This window comes from Plecotus auritus (assembly GCF_963455305.1).
Source record: "Plecotus auritus genome assembly, chromosome: 7".
In the NCBI taxonomy this organism is placed as follows: Eukaryota; Metazoa; Chordata; class Mammalia; order Chiroptera; family Vespertilionidae; genus Plecotus; species Plecotus auritus.
This window is the reverse complement of record NC_137774.1, coordinates 52836270-52855074: the sequence shown is the minus strand read 5'-3', so window position 1 is coordinate 52855074 and position 18805 is coordinate 52836270. Positions and strand designations below refer to the sequence as shown.

Genomic DNA, 18805 nt, shown 5'->3' with positions numbered 1-18805 from the left:
TTACATTTTCTGCACCTCTCCCAGGAGCAAGTAGTGATAGTAAAACGTATTACCTTTAAGTAAATTAAATAAATTTGTCATTTCTCCTGTAGAGATCTTCAGATAAGGTCTTAACCAGTTAATGTCCCCTAAGAATTTCCGAAAGTCATTTAAAGTTTTAAGACAATCTTTTCTTATCTCCACCTTCTGAGGCCTAATGCATTGGTTTTCAATTACAATCCTTATGGTATTTGAAGGAAACCTCTCTTTATTTCCTTCCAAAGTAATTTTCAGGCTACAGAGAGTTTCATTTAAAAATCTTTGTCATATGAAACAATTTCTCTTAAGGTTATGGGGACCATTAGTACGGATTAGATTTAATATTTTAATAACAATCCTCAGTTTATCCTGTAAATAGCAGTGAAAGAGATTTTAACATTTTCAAATTTCTCCTTTTTATTAAGCTGGAATTTTATTTTTTAAAGACTATCCCCTTAGGCTTATTTGCATCCACAGAGGGACCATGGGAGGCCTTCAGGAACTTTCTTAGAATACTTAATCAAATTGCTTACAAAGACATTGGCTTATTCCAAATGAAGGGGTTGGCCACTACGGCTTCCAAGGGGACCGGTAAGTCATGTGGCCGTCATGGCGGCTGTCTAATCCATTCTTTTAAAAGACAGTCAATTTTATATTGCAGAAAAACAAAAATCTCACTAGCTGTTTCTGGTCTTTATTAGAATTGTTTATAAAAATAATGGCTTTTAATTTAGCTGAAAACTTTGATTATAATTTAAAAAGATAATTTATTTAAGTAATTAAAGTATCTTCATTTTAAAAGCAAAGCAAATTCAGTAAATGTTTACATCTGATTCACAGCCACAAATGTTGCCCCGCCTCTAGCTTAATTAAGAATGCAGGCGGCTATGGGCTTTTTGACATTTTAAATTCTGCTGTTGGAGTATAAGAAATATTTAGTTACTTCATTTTGCCCTTCATAGAGGCCAAAACCTTCATAACATTTAAAATATATTTATTAATTTTTATTTGATAAGGCTTTCCATGCAATTTCAAGTATATTAGATATGTTAAATTTAAAAAGATCTCCTTTAAGAAGATAGAATAAATTTCTTGTATTATTCTGGGCGCTTGGAGCTTTCCAATAATCATCTCTGTTAAAGCCATGAAATTTTAACATGGAAAAAAAATCAAACAAATATCTATATATGGTTTAAATATTATAATACTTTTTATAATTATTTTAAGGTATCAATTAGATTTTAAACTAGTTTTTTCATAGAAAAATTTTGGTTGGGATCACAGACTTAATCCTCTTTTTTAATTAGACCAATAAGCAACTTATTTTGAATTCCTAATTATTTTCACAGAAAACACAACATTTTTTTCAACAATTTTTATACTTTAAACATTTAATTACCACAACTATATAATTTCTCCCAATTTAATTTGCACTTTGAACTTTTAAAGCTGGCAAGTCAAACATTTAGCAGTTCCTAGATTAATAACACTTCTATATTTTTAAGAAAAATACAAGACATAATCAATTAGTAGATTCAATTCTGTCCTCTAGGTTTTTTATGAGGCAAATCTAAACTTTACTTTTTATTTGCCAATAGCTCTGGAAAACCAGGTTTGGTTTATTCAAATGTAAATTACCACATTTTTCAAAGATGGTTCCTGGTAGGAAACTAGATTACCTGTCTGCTGGGGGAAGGGCGTCTACCCCTCCCTCCATTAACAAAGGGCATAGCCAGCCCTCACCTGGGCTATTTAGATTTTTTACAATTAATACATTATTTATCTATATTTCAACATTTCTTTGAGATTCTAGAGCAGCCGTGGGCAAACTACGGCCCGTGGGCCGGATACGGCCCGTTAGGCTGTTCTATCCGGCCCGCAGAGCCGAAAGAGCGGAGGGTTCTCTTGCTCTCCCCTCTGCTCCTTTACTTTGAATTTATATTAGTTCACACAAACACTCCATCCATGCTTTTGTTCCGGCCCTCCGGTCCAGTTTAAGAACCCATTGTGGCCCTCGAGTCAAAAAGTTTGCCCACCCGTTCTAGAGTCAATTATCTTGGCTTCCCGTCAGCCCTGTCCTTGCGCACGCCGCCTCCAGACCTCTGTCTTCCTCGACTCCCCTGAGTTTTCGCCTGACAGTCCAGATTCCCCCTGTAAGAGCGTGGGTCCCCAGGGGCTCGCCCGGAACTGGGGTTCAGTACAGTCGGAACTAGGGTTCAGTGCAGTCAGGAGCTTCTGACTCCCTTCCGCTAGGGAATGCCTGCCGCAACCTCCGCATTCAGCTTTCTCTGCGAGCACTCGTGTGCACGCGCACGTGCCTCCAGACCCGCCGTGGCTCCCCCCGGGTCTCCGAGTCTCTAAGTCTCCATGTGCCTTTCTCTCCACCTGACAGTCCAGACTCACCCTGTATGAGCCTGGGTCCACAGGGTTTCGCCCAGAACTGGGTTTCAGTGCAGTTGGGGGCTTCCTTCCCCCTTCCGCCAGAGAAAGTCAGCCAGGCACTCAGTCGCCCTTCCTCTCTGTGCGCGTCTCTGTACCTCAGCCCTCCTTTGCCGCTCCTCTGATTCTCATGAGCTTTCCTCTTTCCTTCTAGTTGTAGAATTTCCACTCAGCCAGCCTTCCTGTGATTCTGGATGACGTCCGTTCTGTCTTTTAGTTGTAGTTTTGAAATTGTTGTGCGAGGCAGCAGTTTAGGTGCTTACCTATGCCGCCATCTTCGTTTCTCCTAATCCTCCTTTTTAACTCAGAGCAATAAGTAACATTTTTTGAATTCCTTATTCCTTTAATCTGTGGTGCACACACTTCTAGGAGTGACCCCCTTACTTACTGCCTCCGTACTCAGCGGAACCACGTTAGGTGCCAAATGTAGAGGTGTTCTCTCTTTTCCGCATCAGCACAGAAAAAGAACGGGTCCGATTCTGAGTGGAGGAGCTGGGGATTAAGAAATAAAAGAAAGAGACCAAATAGAAAGATAGAAACTGGGAACCAGGTGGGACGCCATCCTCTCTGATGGAGAGGCAGGGACCCTATTTGGGCAACTTTAAAAAAAAAGAAACCTGGTCAAGGTTTTATGTGCAACCTCCTCATAATAAACATTTAGTATAATTATATTTTAGAACGTAAATAATATACTAGAATTAAATGTCACTGTTATAAGTGACAAGAACACATTTTATCTGGATTTTACAGATAAACTCATAACTAGCCTCCTATATTTTACAAATAGGCAATAAAATGCAGTAAAATGAAATTGCTCTACTTAAATTCCTTTTTGTATCTTCCCACATTAAAGTACCATAGTTGACCACCCCCCTTGCCTGCGGTTTCAGCTACTCGTGGTCAACTGCAATACAAAAATATTAAATGGAAAATTCCAGAAATAATTCATGACTTTTAAATCTCCCACCATCCTACTCTATCCTCCATCCTGCCCAGACATGAATCATCCCTGTGTCCAGCATACCCATTCTGCATATGTTACCTGCATATTAGTCACTTAGTAGCTGTCTCAATTATCCAATCAACCGTAGCAGTATCACAGTACTTGTGTTCAAGTAACCCTTATTTTACAATGGCCCCAAAAGCACAAGATTAGCGATGCTGGCAATTTGGATACGCCAAAAGAAGTAAACTGGTTTCTTTAAGAGAAAAAGTATGTATGTAATAGAAAAAAAACATAGAATATGTAGGATTCAGTACCATCCATGGTTTCAGGCATTCACTGGGGATCTTGGAACATATTCCTGAAGCAAGTTAGTAAGAACCTAGGAAAATTCCCTGGCAAGTGGAATGAGAAAACTGAGACAAATGGCTGAACAAACAGCTGGAAAGGTTGAACAATTAACAGCCAGCTGATAAATCCCAAGATTTTATCCCCCCTAACCAAAGATACCTAGGAGCGGTGGTTTAAACCTATCCCCTAACCCTGTGGTCGGCAAACTGCGGCTCACAAGCCACATGCAGCTCTTTGGGCCCTTGAGTGTGGCTCTTCCACAAAATACCACAGACTGGGTGAGTCTATTTTGAAGAAGTGGCGTCAGAAGAAGTTTAAAAAAATTGGCTCTCAAAAGAAATTTTAATCACTGTACTGTTGATATTTGGCTCTGTTGACTAATGAGTTTGCAGACCACTGCCCTAACCAAGGATATCTAAGAGCAGGTGGGTTAAATCACCTTAGGGTGATAGATAACAACAAAAAACAAACAAACCATCTAATTAGAGTCAAATATTTATCTACACTAATAAAAGAGAAAGATACAAATTGACCGTACCTCCACGACGCCTACCAGCCAATCAGGAATGTGTATGCAAATTAACCCAACAAAGATGGGGAGTTAATTTGCGTACACAGGCGCTGAGCAGCCTAGGTCCCAGGAACATCCTCGGGACCCAGACCGCTCTGAGCCTGTAGGTCTGCAGATAGGCCCTGAGCAGCCAGGGTCCCAGAACGCCCCCAGCCAGGAGTGGCCTACGGGCGCTGGCACCAAGCGGGCTGGGTCCCGGGACAAGCGGTCGGGGGCGCCAAACGTAAGCGCTAAGCGGCCCGGGTGCACGCCCCCCAGCCCGGCAGACAGAGCTAACACGGGCCCACCGGGCTTGGGGGCGTGCCCCGGCAGCCACCGTGTGTAGGTATTTCTCTCTTTCCGCGTCCAGCACAGCTAGAGAGTGGGTCTAGTTCCTGAGTAGGGGCGGCTGGGGATTGAGAAATAAAAGAAAGAGACAAGACACAGAGATAGAAGGAAAAAGCTGGGACCGGGTGGGACCACCGTCCTCTTCTGATGGAGAGACAGGGACCCAGTGCCAATCCAGCAAGTTTATTTTATATCCCAAATACCAGGAAATTTCACCAAAAGGTCAAGACAAAAGGAGATTATTTGCATTCTTGAGTAGGCCCTGAGCATTCCTGGTGCTAGGCTGGATTTAGATATCAAAAAACACTTCCCCACACCACAGGCTGAAATGAAGGTCAAGCTGACAACACCCTTGCCCTTTTGGCAAGGCGTGTTCCCAGGGCGTGGTTTTGCCGATGCTACTGGGTTCAGCTGACAATAATTAAAGAATGCCCATGTGTCTTCCCAGGCGCTGTCTACAACCACATGCTGTGTCCCCAGGATCCACGCCCCCCAGCCTGCAGACACAGTGAACGTGGGGCCGCCCAGCTTGGGGGCGTGCCCCTGGCAGCCGCCGCGCGCTGTGTCCACAGGATCCATACCCCTCAGCCCATGGACACAGCAAATGCGGAGCTGCCAGGCTTAGGGCCGTGGCCCCAGCAGCTGGGGACACACCTGTAGCCCAGTGGACACAATGCAGGGGATCCTCTGCACAAGGGCTGCAGATGAAGCACCTTTCCTTTCTTTTTTAAAAAAGTATATATTTTATTGATTTTTTTACAGAGAAGAGGGGAGAGGGATAGACTGTCAGAAACATCGATGAGAGAGAAACATTAATCAGCTGCCTCCTGCACACTCCCCACTGGGGATGTGCCCCCAACCAAGGTACAGGCCCTTAACAGGAATCAAACCTGGGACCCTTCAGTCTGCAGGCCGACGCTCTATCCACTGAGCCAAAGTAGTTCGAGCGTAAACACCTTTTCTGACTGCTCATTGGCTAAGCTCCCTGTATGCCACCACTTGCAGTGTTCTTGGTAACTTGGGTAATAAGAATCCAAGAAGGTGATCTAGGGTTTTTCCACCACACTCCTGGAGAAAAAAAAAGAAGGTCCGCTGCTGGAGGGGCTAAGAAATGTAATATCCTGCCCTAACTGGTTTGGCTCAGTGGATAGAGCCTCGGCCTGCCGACCGCAGGGTCCGGGTTTGATTCTGATCAAGGGCATGTACCTAGGTTACAGGCTCCTCCCTGGCTGGGGCCCAGGTCAGGGCTCATGCGGGAGGCAACCAATCAAAGTGTCCCTCTCACACTGATGTTTCTCTCTGTCTCTCCCTCTCTCTCTTCCACATTCTCTAAAAATCAATGGAAACATATCCTCAGGTGAGGAAAAGAAGAAAGAAGGGGAGGAAAGGGAAGGGAAGGGGAAGGAAGGGGAGGGGAGGGAAAGGGAGGGGAGGAGAGGGGAGGGGAGGGGAGGGGAGGGGAGGGGAGGAGAGGGGAGGAAGAAAGAAAGATCATATTCTATGAAAGACACATCTTGAAAATACCTAAAGAAAGTTGTCATTTTTTCATGGTGAAAGGACTGGAGTCCATGTTGATGAAAACACCTTGGCAGCTGCGGTGGCTGGCAGTGGCTGCAGCAGCTGGTTGATGGGGCTGGAGCCTTCCCCTGATCAACCCGGTCGCCTCCCACAGAGGGAGGCCAGACTTCGGTGTAGGCACGAGGAGTGGGCCTAAGCCCTCAGAAGAACATCCCCTGAGGGCTCCCAGTCTGTGAGAGGGGGCAGGCTGGGCTGAGGGACACCCCCTCAGTGAACAAATTTCATGCACAGGCCCCTAGTGTGTATATATATGCTAACTAGAGGCCCGGTGCACGAATTCGTGCATGGGTGGGGTCCCTCTGGGTGGCCTGCAGAGTATTTCTGAAGAACATCTATTGGCACAACGTACCTCTGAAGCCAAAAGAAAGTGACATCGTTGACAGAATATGTCTGAAGAAAAGTCGTCGACAAGTACTACCAATACTGGTAGGAACTGCCTTCATAGAGAAAATGAGGTAAATGAGGATGCAATTATCAAACACAGTTGCGGAGGAATGACTGTTACATGTCAATTTTGCCTATCCCTAAATTTCTCCGATGAAAAAACCATCTGATGGAAAATTTACTCAATGTTGTAGCAAAGGCAAAGTTTGTCCCAATTATTTAAATTTTCCAGAATGCCCAGCATATTTTAAAAAATTAATGATAGCCCTAACCAGTTTGGCTCAGTGGATAGAGAGTTGGACTGAGGACTGAAAGGTCCCAGGTTCGATTCTGGTCAAGGGCATGTACCTTGGTTGCGGGCACATCCCCAGTAGGAGGTGTGCAGGAGGCAGTGGATCGATGTTTCTCTCTCATCAATGTTTCTAACTCTCTATCTCTCTCCCTTCCTCTCTGTAAAAAAATCAATTAAAAAAATTTTTTAAAAAGATTTTAAAATAAATAAATAAATAAATAAATAATTAATGATAAAGATTCTGACAGTAAAAATTTAATGTAAAATATTTGTTATATCATGTTGTTAATGTTTATCTATTAATCAATTTATATATTATTTTCATGTACATTTTACTAATTTTCTTTCATCTCTGACACTTCTATCATAGAGAAAGGGTGAATAGCGATACTAAAATATTTCTACTAATTAATTTACTTTCAATGTGCACAAATCCATGCACTGGGCCACTAGTCCAAGATAAAAGTAAAAGTAAAAAGAAAATGACCCTGCCCTACCTGGTTTGGCTCAATGGATAGAGTGTCCACCTGTGGACTAAAGGGTCCCGTGTTTGATTCTGTCAAGGGCACATGCCCAGGCTGTGGGCTTAATCCCCAGTAGGGGGGGGGGGGGTGCAGAAGGCAGCCAATCAATTGATGTTTCTATCTCTCTCTCCCCCTCTCCCTTCCTCTCTGAAATCAATAAAAATATATTTTTTTTAAAAAAGAAAATGACCCCGGCCCCATTATAAGCTCATTTTAATATATAAATGTACTAAATGACATACCCCGAAATCTAATGAATAGTCTGTTGAGATCCACCCCCGAGACCTCCCCTAAAATTCTCACCTACAGAAAATAGATAAAACCCTCAGGACAAAGGATGCTGGTGTGAGCTCTTCCTTGAGCAAACCTGTGTCCCCCTTTCCTTAGGCATGTACTCTGCTTCTTCTACCCTAAGCTCTAAGGGTTCCCACAAGACATGCACCCAGGGGAGCAATGGGCAGTGCCAGCTTGTCCCAGGCTTATCCCCTGATCCTGTCTCCAGGGGCCCTCCCTTTGTCTCACCGTCCCAAGCTTTAATAAACTTCCTCTCACTTTCACCTGGACTCGTGTGGTGAAATTGTTCCTGCATGAGTCAGGACCTGGAGGTTGCCTGACTCATGAAAGGTCCTGACCCTACAGGAGCAGGGCTAGCCCCAGCACAGAAGCAGTCTGGTAACATCCTCTGCAGATAAGGAGGAACTACTGTAATAAAGACACACACACACACACACACACACACACACACACACACACACACACACACTTACTCAACAGGAATCGTATCTTGCAACAACAAAATTTCAAAAACAGTCATCAAAAAGGAAAACAACCCAATCCCTTCTCACCAGGAACTCCTGGCTTTTGACCAATAATCTCTGTATAACCAAAATGTACTTGGATAGGTTTTCAGGGTGGACTCAGCTGCGCGTGCGCACGTGTGTGCGGGTGCGTGCGTGTGCGTGTGCGTGTGCGTGTGCGCGTGTGTGTGTGTGTGTAGGTCGGGGGGTGGGGGGATTAAAAATGTACTTCATTGTGGTGAGACTGTAGATGCCTCTTTTGATGAGCAAGAATGAACCTACCCAGGGTCACACAAAGGCGAAGCCCACAGTTCACGAAAGCAGAAAAATAATCCTACAAAATAGACAATTCAATTTTCTTTTAAATGATCAAATAATAAAACCTTTTGATACAAAAGTATGGAATAGGGGAATGGCCTCTATAACATTGCAGATGCCAAAATATTAGTAAACTGAGGCAAATCAGGTTGCACTAATTCTCACAAAGAAGCCTAGCACTAGTCCAACTCCAAAAGTACATTAGACAAGGAGAAACTAAGACCACACGCACCACTACACTATGTTCACTGCATCATTATTCATCACAGCAAAGGTATGGAAACAACCTAAGTGTCCATTGATAGACAACTGGATGAAAGACGTGGTACACATATATACAATGGAATACTACTCAGCCATAAAAAATGAATGAAATCTTGACATTTGCAACATAGATGGACCTAGAGGGTATTTATTATGCTAAGTAAAATAAATCAGACAGAGAAAGACAAATACCATATGATTTCAATTATATGTGTAATCAAACACACACACAAAAAAAACAGAAACAAACTCATAGATACAGAGGACATTTTGGTAGTAGCCAGATGGGATGAGTGAAAAGGGAAGGGATTGAGAAATACAAATAGCCAGTTTCGTTTTTCTTTTTTTTTAAATATATTTTTATTAATTTCAGAGAGGAAGGGAGAGGGAGAGAAACAAATGATGATAATCATTGATCAGTTGCCTCCTGCACCGTCCACACTGGGGATCGAGCCTGAAACCCAAGCAAATGGCCTGACTAGAAAGTGAACCATGACCTCCTGGTCGACAGGTCGACACTCAAAACACTGAGCCACACCAGCCAACCCGAATTGCCAGTTTTAAAATAATCATGACCCCGGTTGGTGTGGCCCAGTTGGTTGGTCGGTTCCATTCCTGGTCAGAGCACAATTCTGGGTTGTCTTGAACCCTACTAGGGGGCGTGCAGGAGGCAACCAAGAGGCGTTTCTCTCTCCCTCTCCCTTCCTCTAAAATCAACAAAATCATATTTTTGAAAAACAAAACAAAAAACAATGACGACCCTGGCTGTGATGGCTCAGCTGGAAGTCATCCTCTACACGGAAAGGTTGCAGGTTCGATTCCCGGACAGGGCACATACCTAGGATGCAGGTATGATTGCCAGTGGGGGGCATACAGAAAGGCAACCAATCTCTTTTGCTCTCTCTTTCCTTCTCTCTAAAATCATGTCCTCAGGTGAGTATTAATGAAAACAATTTTTTTTTTTAATCACAGGCCACTGTCATGAAGAACACAGTAGCTTTATGGACCAGGAAGTTCATAACCAACAGACTACTTTATTGGAAACAAATGATCATCAATGTCCGTTACCTGAGACAAAAATTCGGGAAAACCCAGCCAAAATGTCATCTCTGTATTTGGTGGCAAGGCAATTGGCTTTGGCATGATTTATGATTCCTTGGATTACCCAAAGAAAAATGAACCCAAACAGAGACTTGCAAGACATTGCCTGTATGAGAAAACAATGACCTGAAGAGAGGAACACAAGAAGAAAATTAGGAGAAGTGCAAAGGTCATTGTTGGTGCTGCAAAAAGTGAGCTGGAGATGGGACAACAGAAGGAGTTAAGATTCTTCAGTGACTTTATCTGTGGTAATCACAGATTTTTTCATGAGAGGATTAATAAACTAAGAACTTAAAATAATCATGAGGATATAAAGTACAGCATAGGAAATATAGTTAATAATATTGGAATAACTATATGGTGTCAGATGGGTACAAGACTTATCAGGTGGTCACTTCATAAATTATGTCTAATCGCTGGGTTGTACACTTGAAACTAATATAATACTGTATGTCAACTGTAATTGAAAACTTAAAAATTTAATTTAAAAAGGAGAAAAGAAAGCTGACCTCCTGAGCTTATCTCAGAGTCTAGCCCTCAGAAAAGGAGAGACGAGAAATCATCTAAGTCAGTGGCCGGCAAACTGCGGCTCGCGAGCCACATGCAGCTCTTTGGCCCCTTAAATTTTTAGCAAAGGCCAGCTTAGGAGTACCCTAATTAAGTTAATAACAATGTACCTACCTATATAGTTTAAGTTTAAAAAATTTGGCTCTCAAAAGAAATTTCAATCATTGTACTGCTGATATTTGGCTCTGTTGACTAATGAGTTTTCCAACCACTGATCTAAGTGAATTCTGTAATTTGTATGAGATCAGAGTGGTGCTAAACTGGAATAAAATTTCTCCTGTGGTATAAACTATTCTTCCCTTAAAAAGTAGGGGAGGGACTCCTCTGTGGGAAGGCATTAACAATATATGTTATCTGTAGCCTCTTTTTACATTATGACATCTTACTTAGAAGATAACATGAAAGGGCCTAGCCAGTGTGGCTCAGTGGTTGAGCATCGACCTATGAACCAGGAAGTCACAGTTCGATTCCCAGTCGGGGCACATGCCTGGGTTGTGGGCTCCATCCCCAGTGTGGGGCGTGCAGGAGGCAGCCGATCAATGATTCTCTCTCATCACTGATGTTTCTCTCTCTCTCTCTCTCTCTCTCTCTCTCTCTCTCTCTCTCTCTCTCTCTCCCCCCCCCCCCGCTCCTTTCCTCCCTGAAATCAATATGTGTTTGTGTGTGTTTGTGTGTATTTAAAAAAGCCAAAATGAACTATCTGCCAATTTTCTCTTCCATTAACTCAAAAGAGAACAGTGTATTCAGATTAGAAAAACTTGAACTCTAGAAGCTTATCATAGTAGATATGACAATACCTAAGGAGAATAAAAAAAAGTTATTATTTATTGAGCTTTTGTTATATACTAGGCAATGCACTAACAGCTTGGCCATATAAAAGCTCACCTAAAACACTGGTTCCATTATTTTCCCTAATTAAGGTTTCAAAAAGGCTAAGTAACTTCTCCAAGGTAATTTTTTTTAACTCAGAGATAGTTATCTTACTAGTAAAGATAACTATGCTGCCTCCCCTTTGACCCAAAAACAGAGACAGGCTGCTAAGTTATGAAGCAAAATAAAACAAGACTAATGAACAGTCTCTATTTCTAGGTATGTACCAAAATAAAGTAGAAAAATGCAATTAACTTAAAATAAAATTTATTGAATTACATCCAAAAATAAAATCACTACACACCTGTAAGGGCAGGGACAATCTCTGTTTCGCTTTATAGCCTCCCTAGCACCTAACAGTGCTTAACTCCCAATAACACCTATTCCAACTACAAGTCCCCTCTTCTTCCTTCCACTCCGGACACTTCCCCCAAGCCTCCCACTCTTCTCCATCTCAACTCCCCCAACTTCATCTCTTGCTGCAAGAAACTCCTAAGTGGACTTCCTACTTCAATACTTTCTCCACTGATCAAAACATTCTTTTAAACCAGAAATCGGAACATTCATTCTGCTTAAAACTCCCCAGGGTTTACCAGGCAACTTCAAACAAAATCCCAATACTCACTAGGGCCCACAAGTCCCGACCAATCTGGCCTGTTTCTCTCCCAATTGTTCAGTAGGCCCCAACAACCGAAGCTTCCTTACAGTTCTGTCATTCTGCATGTAGGACCCTTTTTTGCCTCAGGTCTTTGTCCTTCTTCACTCTCTGCCTTCAACATTCTTCCTGGCTTATTCCCACGGTTGACTTCTCCCCAAACTTAAGTCTCAGTTCAAATGTCATCTTTTCAGAAAAGCCTTTCCCAACCACATTATAAGGTAGGCTCCCACCAGTTACTCTCAATCACATCACCCTTGTTTTTCTTTACAGGATTAATTATAATCTAATGAATTATTTCATTTTACTTGATTATGTGTATGTACTGTCTCCCCCATAGAATATAACTCCCTGTTTGACTTCCTACTGTATTTTTTTTAATATATTTTATTGATATTTTACAGAGAGGAAGGGAGAGGGATAGAAAGTCAGAAACATCGATGAGAGAGAAACATCGATCAGCTGCCTCCTGCACACCCCCCACTGGGGATGTGCCCGCAACCAAGGTACATGCCCTTGACCGGAATCGAACCCGGGACCCTTGAGTCCGCAGGCCTCTATCCACTGAGCCAAACCGGTTTCGGCGACTTCCTACTGTATTTGTTTAACAAAGTAAGTAAGAGATGTAAAAAATTTAATTGAAATAAAGTTTGAAAATCTACTGAGAATATGAAAGTCTGTTAGAGGATAGTAAGTACATAAAGGTTCCAATTTCACCAAAATTAACCTTTAAATTTAATATTCCCAATCAATAGTCAGTATTCCCGATAAAAATCTCAACAGGATTTTTTTTTGATCTTCACAGAATGATTCTAAAATTCATCCAGAACACATAGACAAGAACTGTCAAAGGCTGAAAAAAAACAAACAAACAAACAGTAATGAACAGGTGACTAACCCTTCCAGTATTACAATTATGAAACAACTAGTGGCCCGGTGCACGCAATTTGTGCACATTAAAAGGGGATTAGAGGAAACAATTTAATATTGCTATTTTCCCTTTCTCTATAATAGAAGTGTCAGAGATGAAAGAAAATTAGTAAAATGTATATGAAAACCTTCCTCCTGTCAGAGTCTGGGGCACACCACGGGACCCAAAGTCAAGTCCCCGCCCACCCACATGCGCCTCAAAATCTTGTGAGACCCAGACCCGGCCACCCCGCCCCCGCCTCATTGGGATAGATCCAGACCTGGCTAGTCCCACCCTTGTCAAGCCCCGCCAGGCAGGTAACATAGCCTCAGGTCCCCTGGCCCGGCACCAGGACGGGGGGCATGGCCTGAGGTCCCCCAGCCCAGACAGAGGTGGGGGGACGTGCCTTGAGGTCCCCCGTCAAGCCCCACTGGGCGGGGGGCACAGCCTGAGTTCCCCCAACCCAGCACTGGGGGTGCACCTTGAGGTGCCCTGTCAAGCCCCGCCAGGCAGGGGGGCGCAGCCTCAGGTCCCCTGGCTCAGTGCTGGGGCGGGGGGTGCGGCCTGAGGTCCTCCAGCCTGGTGCCGGGGTGGGGGTGCGGCCTGAAGTTCCCTGTCAAGCCCCACCTGGTGGGGAGCATGGCCTGAGGTCCCCTGGCCTGGTGCTGGGGCGAGGGGAGCAGCCTGATGTCCCTTAGCCCAGAACCAGGACGGGAAGCGCACCTTGAGGTCCCCTGTTAAGCCCCATGGGGGCGGGGGAGGGCATAACCTCAGGTCCCTGCTGATTGCTTGTTAAGGCTCCTTATGGGAACTTGGCCTCAGCTGTGGGTGGAGCCATCTTTGTGACAGAGTGATGGTTAATTAGCATATTCCCTCTTTATTAGATAGGATATTTTAAAGGATATGGTAATATACAACAAAAGATCAAGAGAACATAATAGTACATAACAGTTCCAAACACATTCAGAATAAATTATAAAGGTTGCAAATCTAAAGGATGGATTATTCACTAAATAGCATTGACATTTCTGGCTATTTGGTGGAAAAACCATGCAACCAGAAATAAATCCCAAAAAAATTAAAAACAGAAAGAATTTTAGAGTTAGGGAAGCAAACAATAGCTAATTTACTAGTATAATCTCTATGTTTAGTTCTCAGAGGTAACCACTGGCATAACAAAATTTCTTGTAATAGTTTAATTTCATAAAATATCACTAGGTCCAGCCCCATTGGCATGGCTCAGTGGTTGACTGTAGACATATGAACCAGGAGGTCATAGTTCAATTCCTGGTCAGGGCACATGCCCAAGTTGCAGGCTCTATCCCAAGTAGGGGGCGTGCAGGAGACAGCCAATGAATGATTCTCTCTCCTCACTGATGTTTCTAACTCTCTCTTCCCTCTCCCTTCCTCTCTGAAATCAATCCTATCTAATAAAAAAAGAGTAATATGCAAATTGACCGTACCTCTACTATACCCACAAAGCCACGCCCATCAGCCATTCAGGAGCCAGTATGCAAATTAACCCAACCAAGATGGCTGCAGCCACGGAGAGAGCAGGAGGCTTGGGTTTCCCCGGCAATGGAGGAAGCCAAGCTTTCCGCCTGCCCTGGCCTTCCTTGGCCTCCGCTTAAAGCTACAAAGTTTCAATTATAGAAGATAAATAAATCCCAACAAAAACAGCAGCAGCCACGGAGCTAGAGAGAGCAGGAGGCTTGAGTTGCCCCCGGCGATGGAGGAAGCCAAGTTTCCGCAGCCCTGGCCTGCCTTGGCCTCCACTCAAGGCTCCAAAGTTTCAATTATAGAAGATAAATAAATCCCAGATACCAGGGCCTCTGCTTGGGCCGCCAGGGGGCGTGGCCAGCCTGCAAACCACCACATGCCCCTCGCCCAGGCTGCCCCACACCCCAAGGGAACCCCCACCCTGATCCGGGACCCCCTTCAGGGCAAACCAGCCAGCCCCCCACCTGTGCACCAGGCCTCTATCCTATCTAATCCTGTCTAATAAAAGAATAATATGCAAATTGACTGTCACTCCAACACACAAGATGGCTGCCCACATGTGGACACAAGATCACTGCCACAAGACGGCCAACAGGGGAGGGCAGTTGGGAGGGACCAGGTCTGCAAGGGAGGGCAGTTGTGGGCAATCAAGCCAGCAGGGGAGGGCAGTTGAGAGGGACCACGCCTGCAAGGGAGGGCAGTTGGGGGTGATCAAGCCTGCAGGGGAGGTCAGTTAGGGGTAACAGGCAGGCAGAGGAGGGAAGTTGGGGGTGACCGGGCCTGCAGGGAAGGGCAGTTGGGGGGGACCCAGGCCTGCAGGGGAGAGCAGTTGGGGGGGACCAGGCCTGCAGGAGAGGGCAGTTAGGAGTGACCAGGCCTGCAGGAGAGGGCAGTTAGGGGTGACCAGGCCTGCAGGGGAGGGTAGTTAGGGGCAAACTGGCTGGCAGGGGAGCAGTTAGGCATCAATCAGGCTGGCAGGGGAGTGGTTAGGCAGTGATCAGGCTGGCAGGCAGAAGGGTTTAGGGGCAATCAGGAAGGCAGGCAGGCGAGCTGTTGGGAGCCAGCAGTCCTGAATTGTGAGAGGGATGTCTGACTGCCCAGTAGGATCGGGCCTAAACGAGCAGTCGGACATCCCTCGAGGGGTCCCAGATTGGAGAGGGTGCAGGCTGGGCTGAGGGACACACACCCCCGTGCACGAATTTCATGCACCAGGCCTCTATTAAAAATATAGTTTTTAAATATATATATCACTAGGTCCAGATAACCTCAAAGACATTTTTTTAATCATAGCAGATTGATAATTAAGCAAAGTAGGTAATTCCCAGTGATCACATTACTGATTTTATTACAGAAATTTAAAATTAAGAAATACCTTAAATTCAATACCTAAACTGAATAAACGATCTCTTATTCCTATCCACACCAATATTTAAGTAACTGTCAATCATCACATTGAATAATCCCATAGATCAGTGGTTTTTAACCTTTTTTCTCTCATCTATAATAATAAAATCATAATATGCTAATTAGACCAGACAGCCAAACAGCAGAACAACCATCCAGACAACCTTCTGGACGAAGCCAGGGCTGGGAGGGCCGAGGCAGCTACCGCAGCTGCAAGGGCCAAACCCCTTGCAGGAACTTCATCCATCGGGCCTCTAGTGGCACATATAAACTAATTACTAAAATTCTGTGGCATGCCAAAAAATGTTACATTTTTCACTGATCTGACAAACAAAGGTATAATTTTGATTCATTCACACAGGATGGCTATTGTTGTGTTGGCCATTGTCATGTTTTTATTTGACAATCTAAGGGAAAAGAGGTCAGTGCCCGACCACTTAGGTATTGCATGTTTTAAAAACTCTTGCAGCACAGTGGTTGAAAATTGCTGCCATCGATGATATGGTGTAATGAAAGGAGCGCTACACTGGATGTCAAAAGACTGGATCCTGCTAGTGCCCCATTACAATTTAGACAGATCACTTCATTTCTGTGGCCCTCAGAAAACAGTAAAACAAGGTAAGACTGCCCTAACCGGTTTGGCTCAGTGGATGGAGCGTCGGCCTGCGGACTCAAGGGTCCCAGGTTCGATTCCAGTCAGGGGCATGTGCCTTGGTTGCAGGCACATCCCCAGGGGCGGGGTGTGCAGGAGGCAGCTGATTGATGTTTCTCTCTCACTGATGTTTTGAACTATCTGTCCCTCTCCCTTCCTCTCTGTAAAAAAAAAAAAAAAAATCAATAAAAAAAAACACACAAAAAACAAGGTAAGACTACAGATAGCCCCTAATTTACATTTGTTCTACGTATGACCTTTTTCCACTTTACAATGTGGTAAAAGCGATAGGCATTCAGTAGAAACCATATTTCGAATTTTGACCTTTTCCTGGGCTAGCAATACACAGTACAATACTTTCTTGTGATGCTGGGCAGCAGCAGTGAGCAAGGCTCCCAGTCAAAGACTTGATCAAGCCCTAGTCGGTTTGACTCAGTGGATAGAGCATCAGCTGGTGGACCTAAGGGTTGCAGGTTTGATTCCAGCAATTCCAGTCGAGGGCACATACCTCAGTTGCAGGCTCTATCCCAGGTCAGGGCCACGCGGAAGGCAACCAATCCATGTGTCTTTCTCACATCGATGTTTCTCTCTCTCCGTCTCTCCCCTTCCCTTCCACTCTCTCTAAAAATCAATGGAAAAATATTGAGTGAGGATTAACAAAAAAACAAAGCAAAATGACTTGATCAAGAGGATAAACAGCAGATATTCTACAGTGTTCTGTGTTGCCAGAGTTATTTGGATATTGTGTTTTGTATTTTCCCATCTCATCAGTTCTATAATATGCCATGTCTCTTGCTTGATGAGAAAAGGTAAGCAATTACTCTTGAGATGAAATTACATTAGCCCAGCCCTAGCCGGGTAGCTCATGGTTAGACCATCATCAGAGGCACCAAGGTTGTAGGTTCGGTCAGTGCACATACAAGAATCAACCATTGATGCATGAATGAGTGCAATAACAAACTGGTGTTTATCTTTCTCTCTCTCTAAAATCAATCAATAAATAAAATTTTTTAAAAAGAAGAATTTGGGGTAATGGGGGAGTAAGAACACATATGTAATACCTTAATCAATAAAGAAATTTAAAAAAAAGAATTCACATTAGCCCAACTGTAAGCTCATGTAAGTGTTCTCAGCATGTTTAAGGTAGCCTAGGCTAGGATGTTCCTTCAATAAGTTAGGTCAGTGGTCGGCAAACTGTGGCTCGCGAGCCACATGCGGCTCTTTGGCCCCTTGAGTGTGGCTCTTCCACAAAATACCACGTGCGGGCGCGCACGTACAGTGCGATTGAAACTTTGTGGCCCATGCGCAGAAGTCAGTTTTCGGCTCTCAAAAGAAATTTCAATCGTCGTACTGTTGATATTTGGCTCTGTTGACTAATGAGTTTGCCGACCACTGGGTTAAGTCTACTCAGTGCATTTTCAACTTACAATATATTCAACTTAAGATGGGTTTAGCAGGACATAACCCCATCAAGGAGCATCTGTAGATAACCTATATGACTCTATGTTCTATAATTCTATAAATTATTAGCATTTTGTTTTTACCAACTTAAATTTTTTTGAGATCATATTTAAGTAAAAGTAATAATAGCACACATGGAAGAATTAAACTGAAGAATTCCTCTTCAAATGCAAAGAGGATTTGTATGTTATATCTGAAAACTATCCAAGTAATATAATATTTTGACCACACTAGCTCCTGGTGTAGAAAAATTGGTAGTAAAAATGTTCAAGGAAAACAACTACCATAAGAATACCCAAATAAAACAGTTGCTCTACATAGTTATTGCTACATATCAGAAGCTTTTCATAGCTTTTTAATACTCCTAATAAGTCCTAATAGAAAAAGAAACAAACAAAATGTTTTCTTAACCATCTATCTAAATGTACTTTTTGCATCCTCAAACTTGAAAAGGACAAAATATCAGGCAATCTACAGACTGAGTTATTTGTGCACATATTAATCCACTTAACTTTATAGTACTTAGTAATGTGCCCTGAACATAAAAGCACTTAACACCAGTTACACAGGGCAATGAACTATATATGAACCTCTAATCAATAAGTTAACACAATTAATTATGATGAACATTTACTACTTCTACTAAAATCCATATCTGAAGTAAAAGAATAGACAGACCCTGGCTGATGTGGCTCAGTTGGTTGAGTATCATCCTGTCCACCAAAAGGTTGCCGGTTCAATTCCCAGGTAGGGAAAGTGCAGGAAGCAGCCCATCAATGTTTCGCTCTTCTCTCTCTCTCTCTCTCTCTCTCTCTCTCTCTCTCTCTCTCTTTCTCTCTCTCTTTCTCTTTCTCTCTCCCCACCCCCTCATCTCTCTAT

At 43.6% G+C, this 18805-nt stretch overlaps 1 protein-coding gene across 16 annotated transcripts in view; it reads right to left on the bottom strand.

Annotated features, from left to right (window-relative positions):
* NCOR1 (nuclear receptor corepressor 1) overlaps nucleotides 1-18805 on the bottom strand; it is a gene marked incomplete at its 3' end in the record, with an annotated part of 233555 nt that overhangs the window by 210007 nt on the left and 4743 nt on the right. Inside the window, exon 2 of one of the 16 annotated variants that reach the window (XM_080680924.1) lies at nucleotides 2846-2949. The exons of the other annotated variants lie outside the window; for them this stretch is intronic. The remainder of the gene's footprint in view (nucleotides 1-2845; nucleotides 2950-18805) is intronic. 16 annotated transcript variants of the gene reach the window in all.